The sequence below is a fragment of the Alexandromys fortis genome, unplaced genomic scaffold, assembly GCF_014885135.2.
Source record: "Alexandromys fortis isolate MF-2015 unplaced genomic scaffold, M_Fortis_MF-2015_v1.1 scaffold_120, whole genome shotgun sequence".
NCBI classification, from domain to species: domain Eukaryota; kingdom Metazoa; phylum Chordata; class Mammalia; order Rodentia; family Cricetidae; genus Alexandromys; species Alexandromys fortis.
In genome coordinates, this window is record NW_026067999.1 from 2,418,168 (window position 1) to 2,436,595 (window position 18,428).

Sequence of the window (18,428 nt, forward strand, 5' to 3'; positions counted from 1 at the left end):
TTTCTCTTTAACTACATTTTGCCTCTGGACCTTTGACATTTCTTTATTCTATGTCTCTTTCTTTCTTACTCCATAGCTAGCTGTGTGGTGGTGTAGCTAGCTCCTGGTGTCCTCCTCTCCTCTTCTCTGTGCTCCTCATTCTTCACTTCTTTTTCTCCACAACCTAGATTTCTCCTCATATTTAATGTCTTTGCCTGGCAGTCCCAGCTATTTCTCGCTCCTTCCTAGCCATTGGCCATTCAGGTCTTTATTGGACCAATCAGGTGTTTTAGACAGGCAAATAACACAGCTTTACAAAGTTAAACAAATGAAACATGAAAGAGTGCAACACATCTTTGCATCATTGAACAAGTAGTCCATAGCTTAAACAAATGTAACACATTGTTAATATTCCACAACAATGTTTTTTTTTTTCTGGGACTAATCCTGCTAAGGGATAAAAGTTCAACAGAAGTGGTTTTGTAAAGAGTGCTTGGTTAAGAATAGGCACTAGAGCACAGTTTATAACTTTAAAACATTAGTAAGAATGCTAGCATCCATCTGAGGTCTACTAGATAGGCAAAGGGAAAACAGGAGCTGAATTGGCTAGAGGGGCTGTTACAACTGGCTATCATATGATTGTCCAACACGTAGGAAACAAACTCGCTGGAGCCAACATGGGTACCAAAATCTCCTGTTGTCTCTCACATCAGTACCATTAGCTTGCAAAATGGACTGATCCCATCAGATGTCAGACAGTATAATACATCCCAAAACACTACAAGGAAAAAGAGGTAGAATGCTTTCATTCTGGGAAAATCTGAATGCATTCCTAGAATTCACCAACCTTCTCCATCTTGAATCATGAATAATTTCCCTCATTAAAGTTTGTCCATAAGACAAAGTATCCAAAACCTCAGGACCCATCACCCATTCTGAGAAGCCTGCACTCCCCACTTATGGATAGACTTTGATTTGCACTGTGTAATAAAAGTTCTTTCTCCCTCCCAGTCCCTTATTACCTCTGAATTCTTTTCTCGAATGGTAAAAGAAGTTTGAAGAATTGGGCATAGGTCTTAATTTCCCTATCCCCGGGACCTCTCCAACCTTTTATTGCTAGCAATACATCCATAGGCATTTGCTAATTATAACCACTCATAAAGAAAAACACACTGTCAGCTTGAATGCAAAAAAAAAAACACACACTTAGGGAATAAGGAACCAATTGGATTGCATTGGAGTCCCATATTCAAGTTATGGCTTGATTTTCGTAGCAACAGTAGGCAAGTGCTTCTGGAAAGGAGCAGAACATAAATATTTTAGGGTTTGTGGACAGTATGTCTCCATCACAACTGCTCTGATCTGTAGTGTGAAAGCAGCCATGGATAATGTGAAAATGAATGAGCATAGTTGTTTTCTAATAAAACTATATATATATATATATATATATATATATATATATATATATATATAACAGGCAGAAGGCTGGGCTTAGCCTATGGCTGTAGTTTGTCAGTCACTGTTCTGTGAACACATAAATCTTCAAGAAGTCTTGGTTCTCCCATCAGCGATATGCTTTGGGGCAACTTATTCTTTATCTGATTCATCTCATTGCTATGAAAGTTCATGCACATTTATGAAAAGATGGTATAAAAACCTAGGCTTTAAAAAACTATTTCCAAGTATTTCTTTTGTTGATACATTTATTTCACTGCACTCTTATAACTTGACTTCAAGGTAGGTATTTGATACACTTTCCTCTGTCAGAGAAGCCTGTTAAGCATGCAGGACTCATTCTGTGCAGCACTGGTCTTGGTTCTGTCTTGCAGCTGATTCTCCCTCTCCCTCTGAAGGTTTGAATCTGCTAAAATACACTGACAATAGAGTAACAAGTTTAGTTTATTGATGCACACGGAAGAAGCTCAGAAGAATGCCCAATATCCTCAGTGGGGTTCAAAACACCGTCCTTTGTGACGAGAGAGACCTAAGGGTGTTGGCAAGTTAGAGAGTAGTAAATGATTCTTAGGAAAAATTTGGGGGACAGAGTAGGTCTGAACCCTGGAGGAGGTAGTGACAGTTGGAGAGGTGAAAGCAGAACCACACCTTGCACAGCTGGGCTCTCTCGGGAGTCCCTTGGAGCTGCCTTTAAGACGGAGAGGTGAGAAGTCTGATTCCTCACAAACTAGCGTGCTTCTCTCTCTTCACTATCGGCGAGCTCACCCTGGTTAATGAGATTTTCAGTAAGGAGTCCGAGACTACATTACTTCTTTAGGAAGTATTTCCTTTAGTCACAAAAGATGACTCTCGCGAGACTCGGGGGAGGGGATCCTTTCTTGGGTTCGGAGTTGGGGAGGGAAATTAGAGAGACCTGAATGCTGAAATGAGTTTCTAAGACCTTCCAATGTCCTTTAATTCAAAGTGCTCAGCACATCAAAGCGTCATACCTCTGAGTGTCGTTTTCCTAGCCCTCGCCTAGCCACGAGCTTTGTCCATTCCAAAGTCTTCTTAGGGAATCGCTCTTGTGTTGTTCTCCTCTTTATAGAGCTGCTTTCACAGGCACACGGTTCTGGGGATCTGAAGAAGCACACTGGGCCTCCGGTTGGAAAGGCTTCCGTGCTTAATTTCCAGTTCTATGGCGGCCACCTTGGAATTCTAAAGCATTTATGAATGAGGAACTCTACAGTTTCATCCTTTAGTTGGTCCTGCTCTCATGCAAGAAAGAAAAAATTAACCTTTCATTTTGCTCTGGCTACAGGTTCGCACTGAACAAAGTATTTGACAGTAAGAAAACATAAATGACCTTTCCTCCTTAGGTTCCTCAAAAAAATGTTTCCTGCGTCCTTTCATCTCTTGAGGCCGAAAATGTAATTTAAGTATGTTAGGTGTATAGATCTCCCAATTGCAAGAAATAAAATAGTAGTTATGGATCTTCTAATATAAGTATTCAAGAGTATTATTGTGCTCTTACTAGAAATATAAAAATAATTAATTGATCCATAAGGTAATTATAACAAATATTTTAATGTTGTCAAAATATTAGGATTTTAATACCAAGTCATAATTATACTTGGTACAGTTTATTATAGTCTTTGTAGTTATAAATAATTCAGTTGTTTTGTGGTCACAATGCAAATGCGTATTCTTGAATACTAAATTAAACACTTCCTTGGAATTCATACTATTTACACGGAAAGCAAACTATTTAGTAGTTTGAATGCTTCCGAACTCTACTAATGCTGTCTGACACAAAAGAGAATCTGTTGACAGTGCTTGTCTGGAAAGCCAGTGTGGACACTGGCAGTATCCCAGAGGAGGAGAGAAATATTAATGGTCTACATCTGATTTCTAAGTCTTATGGGCCGATATGCAGGGCTTTCCTGGCTGTGTCAGTTACTTCAAAATGAGCAGAGGGTCAATGAGATGGCTCATCAGGTAAAGACACTTGCTGTGCATGCCTGAGGTTAACCCGAGTTGCATCCCCAGAACCCATGCAAAGGTAGCAGGATCAACTCTGACCTCCATATTCATGTGTGCCTTCCCCCAAACCACAGTACCTCTACTACTACAACAACAACAAAAACTAATAATAATAATAGTTTAAATTAAATGTTTTAAGTGAGTAAAAAGGAAAACTGAAGTGAAAGAGACTTTACAGCAAGTTCATGATTATCCTGGACTACAAGAGGGCCACTATATCCAGTTGAGAATTCTTAATAAAGTGGCACAAATTGCCAGCTGTGACAGATAATTAAGAAGCTTTCTACTTCCCCAAGAAGTGACACAAGGCAAGCAGGTATTTTCACTGCCTATCTTAGCTTCACAACCGGGTTTCTTAACAAAAGACAGATGAGTAAAAGAAAAACATAACGATGCATTTATTTGCTTTTTATTTCTTCCTCTGTTGAATTTGGTTTAGGGTGCTACTGATTGACTTCCAGGTTTAGAGCACATACATTGATGTACTGTCAGTTTGATGGGCGGGAGAGCCTTCATGAGACAATGAAGACCTCGAGAAACAGTTAAAATAAGCATCATTTTGTTTTGTGATTATTTATTTTTTGTGTAGGCTTCTATATAGGGTCTTGCTACATAGAGCAGACTGGGCTTAAACTTAATGTTGAGACTAGCTGTACTTCACCGTGTCAAGGAGTCTGAGTGATTCCATTAGTAACTTTAGTAAAGAGACCCATAGAGAAATATACAATGAAGTGAGGAGGAGCTAAGTAAAATAAAGGGGTGATGCTGGCGAGGCCCGTTCAGGCTCCTTGTCTTTTCCTTCCAAGAGAAGAGGGTGCTCCTTTACGTAGGAATGTAAAGAGCAAATCTCTCATGGCGGGGGAGGGGGGTGTCTTATGATCTGTTTCCTGGGAAGGTCAGGAAATTCTTCCTGTTTTTAATAATCTGCTTCAAGTGGGGAAGGATACAAGAAGGACAGAGAAGTTTGTTTTTGCTTGTGACATTTTCTTCCCCAATCTCCTGCTGTTGAAATAGGAGCGGCAGGGCTGCGTCCCCGGCACCCGGCCGCCCGCATGGCTAGCTTATGCCCAGAAATAATTACACGGAAACTGTATTCTTTCAAACACTGCCTGGCCTGGCTAGGTCCAGTTTCTTATTGGCTAGCTCTTACATATTGTTCTAACCCATTTCTAATATTCTGTGTAGCCCATGAGCTGGCTTACCAGAGAGGATCTTAACCTGCGTCTGTCTGGAGTGGGAGCATCATGGCGACTCTTCACTAAGCTTCTTTTTCCCAGCATTCTCTTCTGTCTACTCCGCCTACCTAATTTTCTGTCCTATGAGGGCCGAGGCAGTTTCTTTATTATTACAAGACCCACCTCCATCATCCTGCAGCTTAAAAATATTCAGTGTTGGGTAAAATGTTCTGAATCCATCAATACAACTACTTCCTTCAAATAATGTTTTACCTTTAATTGTGGGGGGGGGCAATGCTGGGGATTGAACCTAGGGTCGCATACATGCTAGGTAAGCATACTATTACTGAGCTATAGCTATGACCAAAATTTTAAAATTATGTTTATTGGCTGCGTGTATGTATGTGTTTGCATGTGTGCACGGAGCACATGTGAAGGTCAGACAATAATTCTCAGGAGTTTGTTTTCTCCTTCCACCATGTGAGTCCCAGGGATTAAATTCAGGCCATCAGGCTTGGTGGCAAGTGCCTTTACAAACTGTTCCATCTCACCAGCCTCTACGTCTTTAACGATGCTTCTACAACCTGTATGGAGAAACTTTTTAAATGCTTCATAGTGTGCATACATGCACAAGAGTACACATGCACGTGCATGTGCACACACACACACACAAGACTTCGAATCAATTTAAAGATGTATCTTATTTTTTCAATGGGAAAAAATCTCTTAAAATATCCATTCTCATTGTCATCAGAAATTAAAACATTATCAAGTGAATCAAGTGACTGTCATGAAAACAATTTGAGTCTGAAACTTAGTAGAAACAGATCAATGCCACAAGAGAACATAGAAGCAGAGCAAAACAGTCTAGGGATTTAGTAAATCATAGGCATAAAATGTTTTGTCAGCAAATAGACTATGGATTATTCAATAAATGATATTAGAACAATAAACTACTTGTCTGGTAAAGAGTAAAATTAATTCATTTCTCACTCCCCATATAATGAAAAAAATTCGAGAAATATTAAATATTTAAAGGATTTTTTAAGTAAAGCAAATATGCAGGAGGTTTTAAAGGATTTTGAGTAAGGAAGGTTTTTGTAGCAAAGATGTAGAAACCAACTGCTGAATGAGTGGCCTTGAGCCTTGGCTGTGGAATTAGGTGCACCTGAGGAATTTATGAAACATTTCTATCACTGGAACCCCTCTGGACAAAAATCAATCAGAATCTCTGAAAAGAATCAAGTATGACCTTCCTCTCATCCCCATGTCACTCTGAAAACTATCTCAGTTCTCCTCTGCCAAGAGTGGCCCGACTGTCATTTTTGCCTTGCAGCTGGCACACTGCACCTCTCTTCCTTAGAGGCTTTCTGCTTTCTTGGACCTTACCCAGAAATAAAAGGACAAGATCCTCTCCACACTCAGAATATCAACAGTGCTTTAACTAGTATGCATAGCGGCAAGAAACAGAAAGCATCCTCAAAATGGGTAATTTGAAAAGAGTTAAATGCCAAAATTGAGTGCACATAGAATCTTCCATATCTTGTGTGTAGTGATGGTTAGATGGATTTACACTCATGTTAAAAATGTATAAGACTTGGTTGGTAGGATAGCTCAGTGGATAAGGGTACTTGCAGTCAAATCTCAAGACCTGAGTTCAGTCCCTTCAACCTACGTAGTGGAAGAGAAAATAGACTCAGGCAAGTTGTCCTCTGACCACAACAGTGGCATGTATGCATCATAAACACACACATACAAATAAATAAATGTAAAAAAATATAAGGTAATATTAGAAAATGAGTGTACATGGAAACAGATGAAAGTTAAGTAAAATTGGCAGTTAAGTCAATGGTATGGTATCAGTATCAGTTGCCTTTCTCGATAACATTTGTCTTGATTATTGATGGTATTATCGTTGAAGAAAGATAGGCAGATAGAACCTAGAGCCTCTCTGTGCTTCCTTTGGAGCTTCTTCCTACTGTACTGCTATTTCAAAATAACATTATTTTTTTAGTATTTGACAATGTGAATAAAGAGCAAAAGATGAACAAATAAGCAACTGGGCCTACTTTGGCCTGAGATACAGGGAGGAAGGAATAGTTGTTAGAACTGGGGAGCAAAGAGAGAACACAGGCTATACAACAAGGGCTGTCTGACAGGTGCTACTGTCTTCAGACAAAGGGTAGTAAAAATGCCAGATTGGCCAAGGCACCGAGTTCATTGATACCAGGCCTCAGTTCATTGGTTAAGACTGAGCAAAATTAGTTTAACAACCTAGGAGCTTGAAAGAGACACTAAAAGAAAATTTAGGAAGTAGAGAATTTGGCTCACATGATTGTGAAAGTTGAGAAGTCCCAGAAACTGCAGGTGGCAAGCTGAAGACTGGAGAATTATGCATGGCTCTAGCTATAGTCCAAAAGCCCAAGGATCAAGACATCTGAGGCTGTTGTTTCAATAGGAAAGCTGGTAATCCAAGATCTGATGCTGCCTTTGAGTCCAAATCCTAGGATAGACTGATGTCTTGGCTCAAAGAAGTAAGGGAAGAGGAGTGTCCTCTTACCTAATGATAATAATAACAAAAATGCCAGCTTTTCTTTTTCTTCTCCAGGCCCTCAAGTGACTGGTCACAGGAAACTCACATTAGGAAAGAGAATATGTTTTACCCAGTGCCCCAATTCAAATGTTAATCTTATGGAAAACACCCTCACAGGTACACTTCGGATCATGTTTGATCAAACATCTGTATACTCTGTATTCCCGTCGAAGTAATAAATAAAATTAACCATCACAATGACAGACATGTAGCTCATCAGAATCCGTAATTGGATGCTCCTTTAGTTGGTTTCACTCATATTAAGGTCACATAGAGAGCAAAGCTCTTGAGCTTTGTCATTGCAAGGGGCGGACGATGCTTTAAGAAACTTTTATTTTCTTTCACTCATGCTGCTCATCTTTCTTCCCACCAGAGTGGAAAGTTAATTGACTTCAAATATATTTTGCTCTGAGTAATAACTTGGAAATGTGCTTGCTTGCCTAGGAAGCACATCTATGCCTTGGGTTGGCCCCAGTAGGACTGAACTCATACGTGCACATAATGCTCTGTCAGCAATCAACCTGATACAAATCATGTAGGGCTCTAAACTCCAGCAGCAGTGACTTAGAGAGGTAATATGCTGTGCACTTGTACTACCCATGATTTTATAAACCAAATATTACCTCCTTGTTTGATTTTGATTTTCTTTAAAGAGAAGTGGGTAGCTGACCTTGAACTTCTTTGTATATGCCAGAAACTGCAACTAACGCTGTAGCTCTTGATGCTACTGCTGTTTTTGTACAAACTATTGGCAGGACTCATGTGGACCGTTCAGTTGCTAAAATGATTGCCATACATGATGAGGACATGAGGCAGGTACCTAGCCTCAGTGTAAAAAGCTGCTGGTGGCATGCATCTTATTGCTAAGGAGGCAGAGATGGGTAGATCTCTGGGGATTGCTGGCCAGCCAACCTAGCCTAATTGGCAAGCCCCAGGTTTGGTGAGAGATCCTGCCTCAAAAAATAAGAGGAAGGCACCAATGTTACCCTCTGGCCTTCACACACACACACACACACACACACACACACACACACACATACACTGCTATTGGCTTCCTAGATTCTCCATTGGCACAGATGGTGAGCTGAGACCACAGATTTAGGATATACTTTCTGGTCCAACGAAGGCCAGCTGTCTGCTGTGTGTATAGGAATTATCCCTTTTCATGCATCTGTCTGTACAATTGCGCTATATCTATAGCGTGTCTACAATATGCTTGGAACTATAGTGTGCCCTTATCCAAAGTAAAACCCTTCCAGGAGAGGGAACAGCAAGCTAGCAGGAAACCAGACTATATAGGACTACCTAGTAGTCCAGGATGTTCAGTATAAGAACAGCAATCACATTCAATAATCGTTTTTATTTCAAACAAGTTCTTTACTTTAAAAGCAAAACAAAATCATTAGTCTGTTTCTAAAGATAATGGATATTGAAATGTTTTAAATGAACCAGAAAAACTGACGATAGCAAACTGGGACTTGCTAATCACCTAAATATGAAAGCAGGATGGGACAATTCTAGCACTGTTCTTCAGTATACAAGTCACTGGATAAGATAAACTCGTCTTGTATAATATTCCATCTTACCGGAGTGCAGAAGAAGAAGCACCAGAGATAGGAACTGTCAGTGGGGAGGGTTGTGTGGTAAGCAACTGTATGGCAGGCTTCTAGAAACTGAAGAAGTCTCCAGACCTATGGCAGCCAATAAGAAATTGATGGCCTGAGTCCTCTAGTCACCAACACTGGGGTTCTGCCAGTAGTTCGTGAATCTGGAATAGGAACTGAACCCAAGAGTTTGCAGAACTTACAGACACCTTGACTGCCGCCCCTTCAGACTCTGAACTTCAAGCACATCCTGGTCTACAGAGTTCCAGGACAGTAGAGCTACCTAATGAGACTGTGCTTCAAAACAACTACGACAACAAAGAATTCTGATCTCAAAGGATTCAGCTAGGAAATAGCTGGCTTCCTAACTTGGAAAACTGAAATCATAAACGTGGAGGAGAAAAGCACAGGGTGCCACTATCCTGGGTTTGCAGTATTTTGTTATGCAGCAATAAAAAGCCTAGCCTATGATCTAGCCCTGGTTTCTTCCATAACTTAAATGAAATTCTTCCTATCATATGCCCTGACACACACAAACCTCAGTGTATTCATAATCTCAGAGGCAATGGCCACTTTAGCAGTACATCTCTCTGGCCTTCTCATACCCCTGAGCTTCCTGGCAGACATTTCTATGGCCACAGGAGTGTTTGCATCAGGACCTTACTGAGCAAAGTTAACATCTAGGTTTCAGAGTTCCTCTCTCAGAATGGAATTTTTAAATGTCTTCAATGTGTCCTCTCTGGTTGTATATTACTCTTGGGTTTCTTAGAGGCAAACAATGTCTGAAGTAACCTATACTGATGCTCAGTCAATAAGCCTGTGCTATTCATTGTCACTGAAGACTGTAGTTTATCTATCATATTGCTTGACGCAGGACAGGGACATAATAGTCCTAGAAGTCAGGACCGCGAGGGGTGCTTCCATCCACTGAGATGGTGGAACTAATCTAATGGGAGCTCACCAAGGCCAGCTGGACTGGGACTGATGGAGCATGTGATCAAACCGGACTCTCTGAATGTGGCTGTCAATGAGGGCTGACTGAGAAGCCAAGGACAATGGCACTGGGTTTTTATTCTACGGCATGTACTGGCTTTGTGGGAGCCTAGTCTGTTTGGATGCTCACCTTCCTAGACCTGGATGGAGGGGGGAGGACCTTGGACTTCCCACAGGGCAGGGAATGCTGACTGCTTTTAGTACTGGAGGGGGATGGGGAAGTGGGAGGGAAATGGGAGGTGGGGAGGAGGTGGAAATTTTTAATAAATAAATAAAAATAAAAAAAGAAGTACAGAGTTTTTTTTTAAGGTAAAACAATGAGATAAATGAGGTTGCCCATAAATCACGTGCTGAAGTGACAAGCCAGCCAGAGGGAGGAATTATGAAGGATCACATCTGTAACAATGGGCTAGAACAGGAGACCAAGAAGTAGGCACTGCTGGTGCCCTTTCCAGACTTCCCGAAACTGCTAGGACGTTAGTCCTCCAACTCTCAAGACTGTCAATTGCAGATAGGTCACAGAAATCCCTTCCACAATTGATTTTAGTCAAAAGAGAGCTGATAAGTGAATCTAGGAGGGAAAATAAGAAAAAATTATTCCCTTTGGTTTTGTTTTGAATATGAAATGTTTCTGGTGGGTTTGTGTGTTTGAACACTTGATCTGGGGATGTTGGTGACATTTGGGAAGGCTGAGGCACCTTCCTGGAAGAAATGAGTCTCTGTGGGCAGGTGTTGAGACTTTCTATCCCAGATGCACTTTCCTGCTCATGCTCATCAATTCTTTGTATGGATATAATGTGACCAACCAACCACCGTGTCTTCCCTGCCTGCTGCCATGTCATTCCCACCATGATGGACTATATCCCTCTGGAACTGCAAGGCAAACTTGACCCTTTATCTGTTAAGCTACTTTTGGTGGGGCATTTTATCACAGAAGTAGGGATGCAATTAAAACACCTTTGTATCAATGTAAGATAATGAACTTCTACTCTGCTTCCTTAAACTCATGTTGAAGAGACCAGGAAGATCATGGAAGATTCTTGTAGGTAAGCCAATACATATCCTACACTGTTTTAAAATTTCATATCTTATTCTTTGCCAGTTTCATACACACATATATAATGAATTTTGGTCTTTTATACACCCATTTCTCTCATTCCTACTCTTTCTCCCACTGAGACCCTCCTACTTCTTAAAAACCTCCCTTCTCCTTTCGTGCCTTGTGTGTGTGTGTGTGTGTGTGTGTGTGTGTGTGTGTGTGTGCGTTGTGTGTGTGTGTGTGATTTTTATTAGGAATGCTTGCATGAGTGTGGGTGGGAAGTTAATTATTGGAACTTCTTTCCAATGGTTACATCACTTATCCGTGGGTACATCACTGAAGAACCTGACACCTTTTCCCTCAGCCACCATCGTGTCAATAATGCCTCAGGGAAGAATGGGGCCTCAGGAACCCTTCTCCCTTCCATGATGAAATCTTAGCATTCCTAATCATATCCATGTCTTGTGTGAGTATTCACAGCTACAGTGAGTTCATAAGTGTAACAGCTACGTTATACTTATGAATATGTCTTTTTCAACACATTTCCCTATCCTCTGGCTCATATTTTTCTTTCTTCCTCTTCTTTCATGATGTTTCCTGAACCTCAAAGAGGCTGGCACAGATGACCCTTTTAGGGACCCACCCCTCATTCATAGCACTTTGACCAGTTATGAGTCTCTGCATTAACTGCCACCCATTGCAATGGAAAGCTTCTTGAATGAAGGGTGAGAGAAGCACCTATCTATGGACACAGATATTAGTGTTTAGAAGTGAGTCCGACCACGTGTTCATGTATCATAATGATCATAGTGTGTTGCAACTAGGCCCTATGATCTCCCTAGCCATCAGCACTTGACCAGTTTTCTAGTACTAGGCAGCCAGCCCTTCCATTCCCCATGGAGGAGGCCTCAGGTCCAATCAGAAAGTGGTTAGTTACCTCCACAGCACTTATACCCCACTTGCACCAATCAGCAATGCTTGCCCAGCCTTTCATCACTGTAACAGAGTGCACAGCCGGGTGAAGCCATTTTCTCCCTCAGCATCCTGTGTAGCACTTTCCAGTGCTATGAGAGTGAGCCTTGAGCAAGGAAGAAGCTTCCAACTCAGCTTTGGCTTACTCCCTCCATGTCCTGTGGCCCAAGCATGGTGTTTTCAGCAATAGGGCCTTATCTTTCAGTTCTGGCAGGAAGCAGATTGCAATGTCAATTGCCTTCATTGTTTGGGGCAGCCTCTTGGGTCTCCCTGACCAACAATGTTTAGGTACACACATCTGGCGCTCAGATTTTTGTTTAATACCCTATAGCAAGAAATACTAGAGTATTAACTGGCAGTTATATTACAATCACCATATCCTGCATTTCAACGTCAGTTAATCCCAAATCATCTGAATAAATTATCCAAATCTATTCCAATATTTCTCTGCATTATCAACATGTATGGGTGACCAAATCTCAAAAAAAAAAAAATCAGATGGTTTGAAGCTTCAATTTGCAGAGCAAAAGTCCACTTTCTCAGAAACCTTGTATTCCCTTGAGCCTTTTACATTATCCAGTCTTGTCTCTTCTACTGATTCATTCGTGGAACAGCTACCTGCCTACCGATCTAGTGCATTGCGTATTTTGAAAGGCACCAATCTTTCTGTGGTAAACAAAATAGGGACAACTCCTATTTAGTATAATGCTATAAAGAGAGAAGTTGCACATTGAAAGTATTATCCCTAACTGTGATATAACTTAAGAAAAAGATGGAGGAGCTTCTCTGAGAAAGTAGAGCAGGAGCCCAAGTTAGACTTTGGACTTATGAGCAGTAGTCAGTTTCCTGTTGCCATAACAAAATATTTGAGGCAAGCTAACTTTATAAAGAAAAGAGGTTTATTTAGCTCACAGCCCTGGCATTTAAAGGCATGGTTTCAGCATGAGCACTATGAGTCTAGTGAAGCCTCATGGCTGCATGCATCATGGCGGTGAGAACAGGTGTAAAAACTATAGAGTCCATCACAAGAGAAAAAAATAGAGAATGATTCAGGGGTCAGGCTCAGATTTTTTTTAGGCCAATTCTTCCTCATAGGAACTCAGCAAACTCACAAGAGAAACTGTAAGCTCGTTCAAGGGTAGCCACTCTAAAGATCTAAGAGCCTTCTTCTAGGATTCAACCCATTTTTACTAAAAAATTTTCATATGGTATATTTTGGTCATATTCTTTCCCCTCTCCTAACTCCTCCCAGATCCTGTCCCACACTCTATCCACCCAACATCATGTTCTCTCTCTCTCTCAACAACAAAGAGAGAAGATCAAAATAAAGAACCAATAAAACCAAAAAATTAGAAAGAAACAAACAAACAAAAAAAAAACCCACACAGTGTTAGTCAGTTACTTCTGGGCACGGAGTCTGCCCTGGAATGGAATTTATACATCCAGCGACATTCCATTGGAGAAGAGAAAATTATTTTAGAATCCAAATTTTATAGTACCCAACACTACGATACTAGGGAACAACACATGAAACTTTGGGTGGCAACCTGTTAACCACTAAACAAGGCAGGCACCCTAGGGGGAACATCCTATCCTAATGCATTTCAAAATGCCTTTTTTTCCTTCTTTTCAGTTAAAAACTGTTCAGCAGAAGCTGAGCATACCCAGAGGCTCCATTTCCCTGAGCTGAACATGCACAAAAATGTGCCTATCTTTCCTTCTTCAGCTATTACTTTAAACTGAGAATGTTCAAGAAGGTGCTCATCTTCCAACTTTTCAATTGGAATATGTAGAGATGTCCCCAGTAAAATCCCCTTGTTGCATTTCTTCAAGAAGGGCATTGCTTTGCAAAGAGCAACTATTCTGTCCACATCCATTAAAGGTAATACATCTTTCTCCACTTTTTAACTTCTTGGTTATGCCGTTTTGGCTTTACATTCACCAAATTGTGAATTCATTGCATTTGATCACATTATGCAACACACACACACACACACACACACACACACACACACACACACACACATATGAACAAAGGCAAAACTAAAATTTACAAAAGGTAATCTAAGGGGTTGTGGTTGTTGTTAGTTTAGTGAACTGTGGAGAGTTAGTCTTTTAGTTTAAATAACAGTTCCCTCTTTTTTCAATCTAAAAAGCCTCGGGGCCAATGAGATGACTCAGTAGGTAAAGGTGCTTGCCAAAAATTCTCATGATGTGAGTTTGATCCCTCGGACCGATATGGTGGAAGAAGAGAACCGATTCTGGTAACTTGTGACATGTGTGCACACAGACACAAAAGTACTTTATAGATTAACATTTTTAATCTCAACTATTTTTCTTGGAGGATAAACTATAGAAATCAATGTCAAGTGATGTTGACTATGATGGTGTGTTATGTTTATGTGTTACAAAAGCAAAAATGAGCCAGGTCTGGTGGCTCCTGCCTAATCCCACCATTTAAAAGGGTGGAATTGTTGAGAACTTGAGACCAGCCAGGACTATAGAGTGTGCCCCTGTTTAAAAAAACAAACTAAACTAAAACAAAACAAAATAACTAGCAACGATAGAAAGAGCAAAATATAATGAAAGAAAGTTCTTCCCTTCATTGCTTCTTCAGCATCATTAGATGAAAATAAAGAACAAAAAGTTTTTCCCCGGAACAACTGCCTGAACCGCTGGAGTCAAGGGAATACCACTTAGAAATTTCATAACTGCTTTCTCAAGCCACCACACAGAGGAATTGTGAGCATAAAAGATAACTTAGCAAACAACATGTTCACTATGTTCAGAAAGCCCATAAAGTCATTTCCTTAAATTACTACAATTTGCATGAGAATTCTCCATGCAAATATTCCTGTTACTTTCTACCACAGATGTATTTTAAATTTCATTTTGAAATATTCTTAATTGACTTAGTGATTCTCTGGAGTGTTTGGTTTTTAGGATTCTATATATTATTTGATTACTGACTCAGAAGCTAACCAATGTTAAAAAATTTTTAATTGTCTTTTTTTTAACTTTAACTTATTTTTTCTGATGAGAAACAACTTTAAATTCCAGGGGAAATTTTTTTGAAATGTGGATGGCCCAAGGGTATCCAAAGACCAGGTAGGCATTATTTGAAAGAGCAACTTAAGATCTTCCCAGTCTGTTGAATGTGTTTAAGCTCTTCCTGCCTTCTTTATTTCCTTCCTCTCTTCCCCTCCCATACCCTCCCTTCTCCTTCCTTCCTTCCTTCCTTCCTTCCTTCCTTCCTTCCTTCCTTCCTTCCTTCCTTCCATGGTGCTTAAAGAAATTAGTCTCCTGGACTCAATGCAGGACCATGGATCCCCCTGGGAATGGGAAACAGAATGAATTTCACAGGTTACTGGGGGCAGGTGAGGATGGGAACCAAGAGGATCAAGTACAGGGGTAGAGGGAGAGAGTGCAGGGAGAAACGACGGGAATTGGAGGACATTTCTGGGGTGATGTGGAAAGCTAGTGCAATAGAAATTCCCAGGAAGCCACCAGGGTAACATTAGTGAAGAGTATTGTAATGGGGGACACAGAATCTGATCTGGACGTCTATAACCAGGCCGGGCTTCCAGTGAGAGATTGGGATGCTAACCCAGCTACCAAACCTATGCCTGCAAGATGTGCTGGGTAAGGGTGGCACAGAACTTGTGGAGGTAGCCAACCAATGACTGCCCAACTTGGGGCCCATGCCACTGTAGTGAGCCCACACCTGCCACTGCCTGGAGGGCCAGAGACCAGAGTCTGGATAGACCAGAGACCTAGAATTGAACAAAACATAACTGGAAAAAAGTCAGTGGAATTATCCCTTGTTGTGTGATGTTTTACTCTTGGCTTTGGCCGGGGGGGGGGGGGGGGCGCCACGTCCTAACTACCTTTTGCTTCTGGGCTGGCTTTTATCTTTCTCTATTTCTGTATACCTTTCTTTCCTTCTTACTCCATAACTGGCTGGGTAACTGCCCACTGTCATCCTCCTCACCTTGTTCTCTTGTTCCTCGTTCTCCTCTCAGAGTTCTCCTTCTATCTATACTCTTTGCCTGCCAGCCCCATCTATCCTTGCTCCTGCCTCGCTGTTGGCTGTTCATCTCTTTATTAGGACCATCAGGTGTTTTAGACAGGCTCAGTAACACAACTTCACAGAGTTAAACAAATGCAGCGTATACAAAAGTCACACACCTGAAAAAATATTCCCCAACAATTCCTAATAATACTCTGCTGTATTTGTAGACCAAAACCTATCACAATTGCATCAGAGAGGTTTCACCCAGCAACTGATGGGAGCAGATGCAGAGACCCAAAGCTAAACATTAGGTGAAACTCAGGGAACCCCATAGGAAAGGTAAAAGAAGGATTATAGAAGCCAGAGGGGTCAAGGACATTATAAGTACACAGCCCATAGAATCAACTAAGCAAGGTTCATAGGGGCTCACAGAAACTGAAGTGATAATTGATAATCATGGAGCCTACATGGGTCTGTGCTAGGTCATATGAATATATGTTATGGTTGTTTAGGCTTCGGGTTTGGGGGCAACTCCTAACAGTGGGAGTGGATGGGTGTCTGACTTTTTCTTTTGCTCTAGGGGACTCTTTTCCTCTTACTGGGTTGCCTCATCCAGCCTTAATAGAAGGGTATGTGCTTAGCCTTATTATAGCTTATAATGCTGTGTTCAGTTTATATCCCTGGGAGGCCTGCCCTTTTCTGAAGGGAAAGGAGGAGGAGTGGATCTGGGGAAGAGAGGAGTTGTGGTGGGGGGAATGAGAGATTGGGAGGAGAGGAGGGAAGAGAAACTGTAATCAGGATGTAACATATGAAAGAAGAATAAACAAAAAAAAATCACCCCTGCCTAAAACTACAAGAAAGAATTAAAGAAATAGAGGAGGGGGAGGAAGGAAGGAAGGAGGGAGGGAGGGAGGGAGGGAGGGAGGGAGGGAGGAGAAGAAGGAAGGAACTAGCCGTATGATTCCTGATTTGTGACTCATAAAAATGAGTATGCTGCTATCACAATTAGTCTCGAGACCATTGTACATCCATACTGGGTATTAGTAAAGATCCCCTTTCTGCAAAATAATCCTCATATCAAAATTAAATGATCATATACAAAAGGAGATGTATTAATTCAACTAACTCTTGGAGTAATTCACAGAAATTAATCAGGTAATATAGACCATCAAAGGACATGTTAGTGGTAAAAGAGGAACAGTAACTTGTTTTCTCCTCATTGTAGTTCTTAGTTGAGATTGACATTCTAAAAAATGACAGATCAGTAAGAGGAAAGCAGACAGAAATTTATTTACATGTTGTCTTAGTTACTATTTTTATAATGAAACACCATGACCAAAACAACTTGGGGTTTATCATCATCGAAAGTAGTGAGGGCAGGAACTCAAGCAAGGCAGGAACCTGGGGGCAGGAGCTGATGCAGAGGCCATAGAGGGGTGCCGCTTACTGGTTTATTCTGCATGATTTGCTCAGCCTGCTTTCTCGGAGAACCTGGAGCCCAGGGGTGGTACTACCCTCAACAGGATGGGCCCTCCCCCATTAATCACTAATAAAGAAAATGCCCTACAGGCTTGCCTACAGCCAAATCTTATGGAGGCATTTTCTTAAGATTTCAGTTTGTATTGAGTTGACATAAAACTAACCAGCACACATGTATATCTTATATACAAGTAGAATATTCAGAGAAATAATTAAATCTCTAAGAAGTGGCTTTAAATTCAGGCTTAAATAATGAACTTCACAAGTGTAGGGGAAAGACAGTCATGATGGGGTGATCAAGCAAAGTAGAGCAAGGAAGAGTGGGGTCTGTTATGAAGAGTTAGGTCAGTGCCTTCTCCAGTGAAAAATCCAGCAAGTTGGTCATCCTTCTCTCTCTGCAGTGTGAAATAATCCTCATGCTAAAAAGATATATTTGATGAGTACATATTCCATATTTCCCTACAGACACATATTTTGGGATTTACTTTTATTTTATGTGTATGCATGTTTGCCTACATGTACATATGTGTAGCATGTGAGAATAGTATTCATGGAAGCTAGGAGATGGTACCAGATTGCCCTGAAACTGAAGTTCCAGATGGTGGTGAGCTTTCTTGTAGGTGATGAAAACTGAATCTGTGTCCGCTGCAAGAACAACAAAATTTGTTCCTAACTTCCAGTAGTAGTTGAGAATGCATAGATATGGGCTTCTAAAAAAATCCAGTGTTTATAATAAATGCAGAGAATTAAGGATGGTGAAACAAGAACAAACGGGTTCCATTGGGTAAATGAGAAGCCCAGAAGCATGAGTCGGGAATTCTGTATCTTTTGGCTGTCTATTGATCTTAACCTTTTTTTTGTGTATTGGCCTCACTGTCTCTCCTACTAGAGATAATTCTGCTAGGCATGGTAAATTCAAAGTCATTCAACAGTTCCTGGTATGTATATCAACAGAAAATCAAATTCTATCAGATGTATGGAATGGGGCAGAAATTTCCCACAGAGAAAAGGAGGAAAGGGTGAAAGGACCGGGGCACATAAGAATAGCTACCTAAGTTTTTGTACATCCTCCATCCTCCCTACTATCAAAGAATGCATTGTTTCT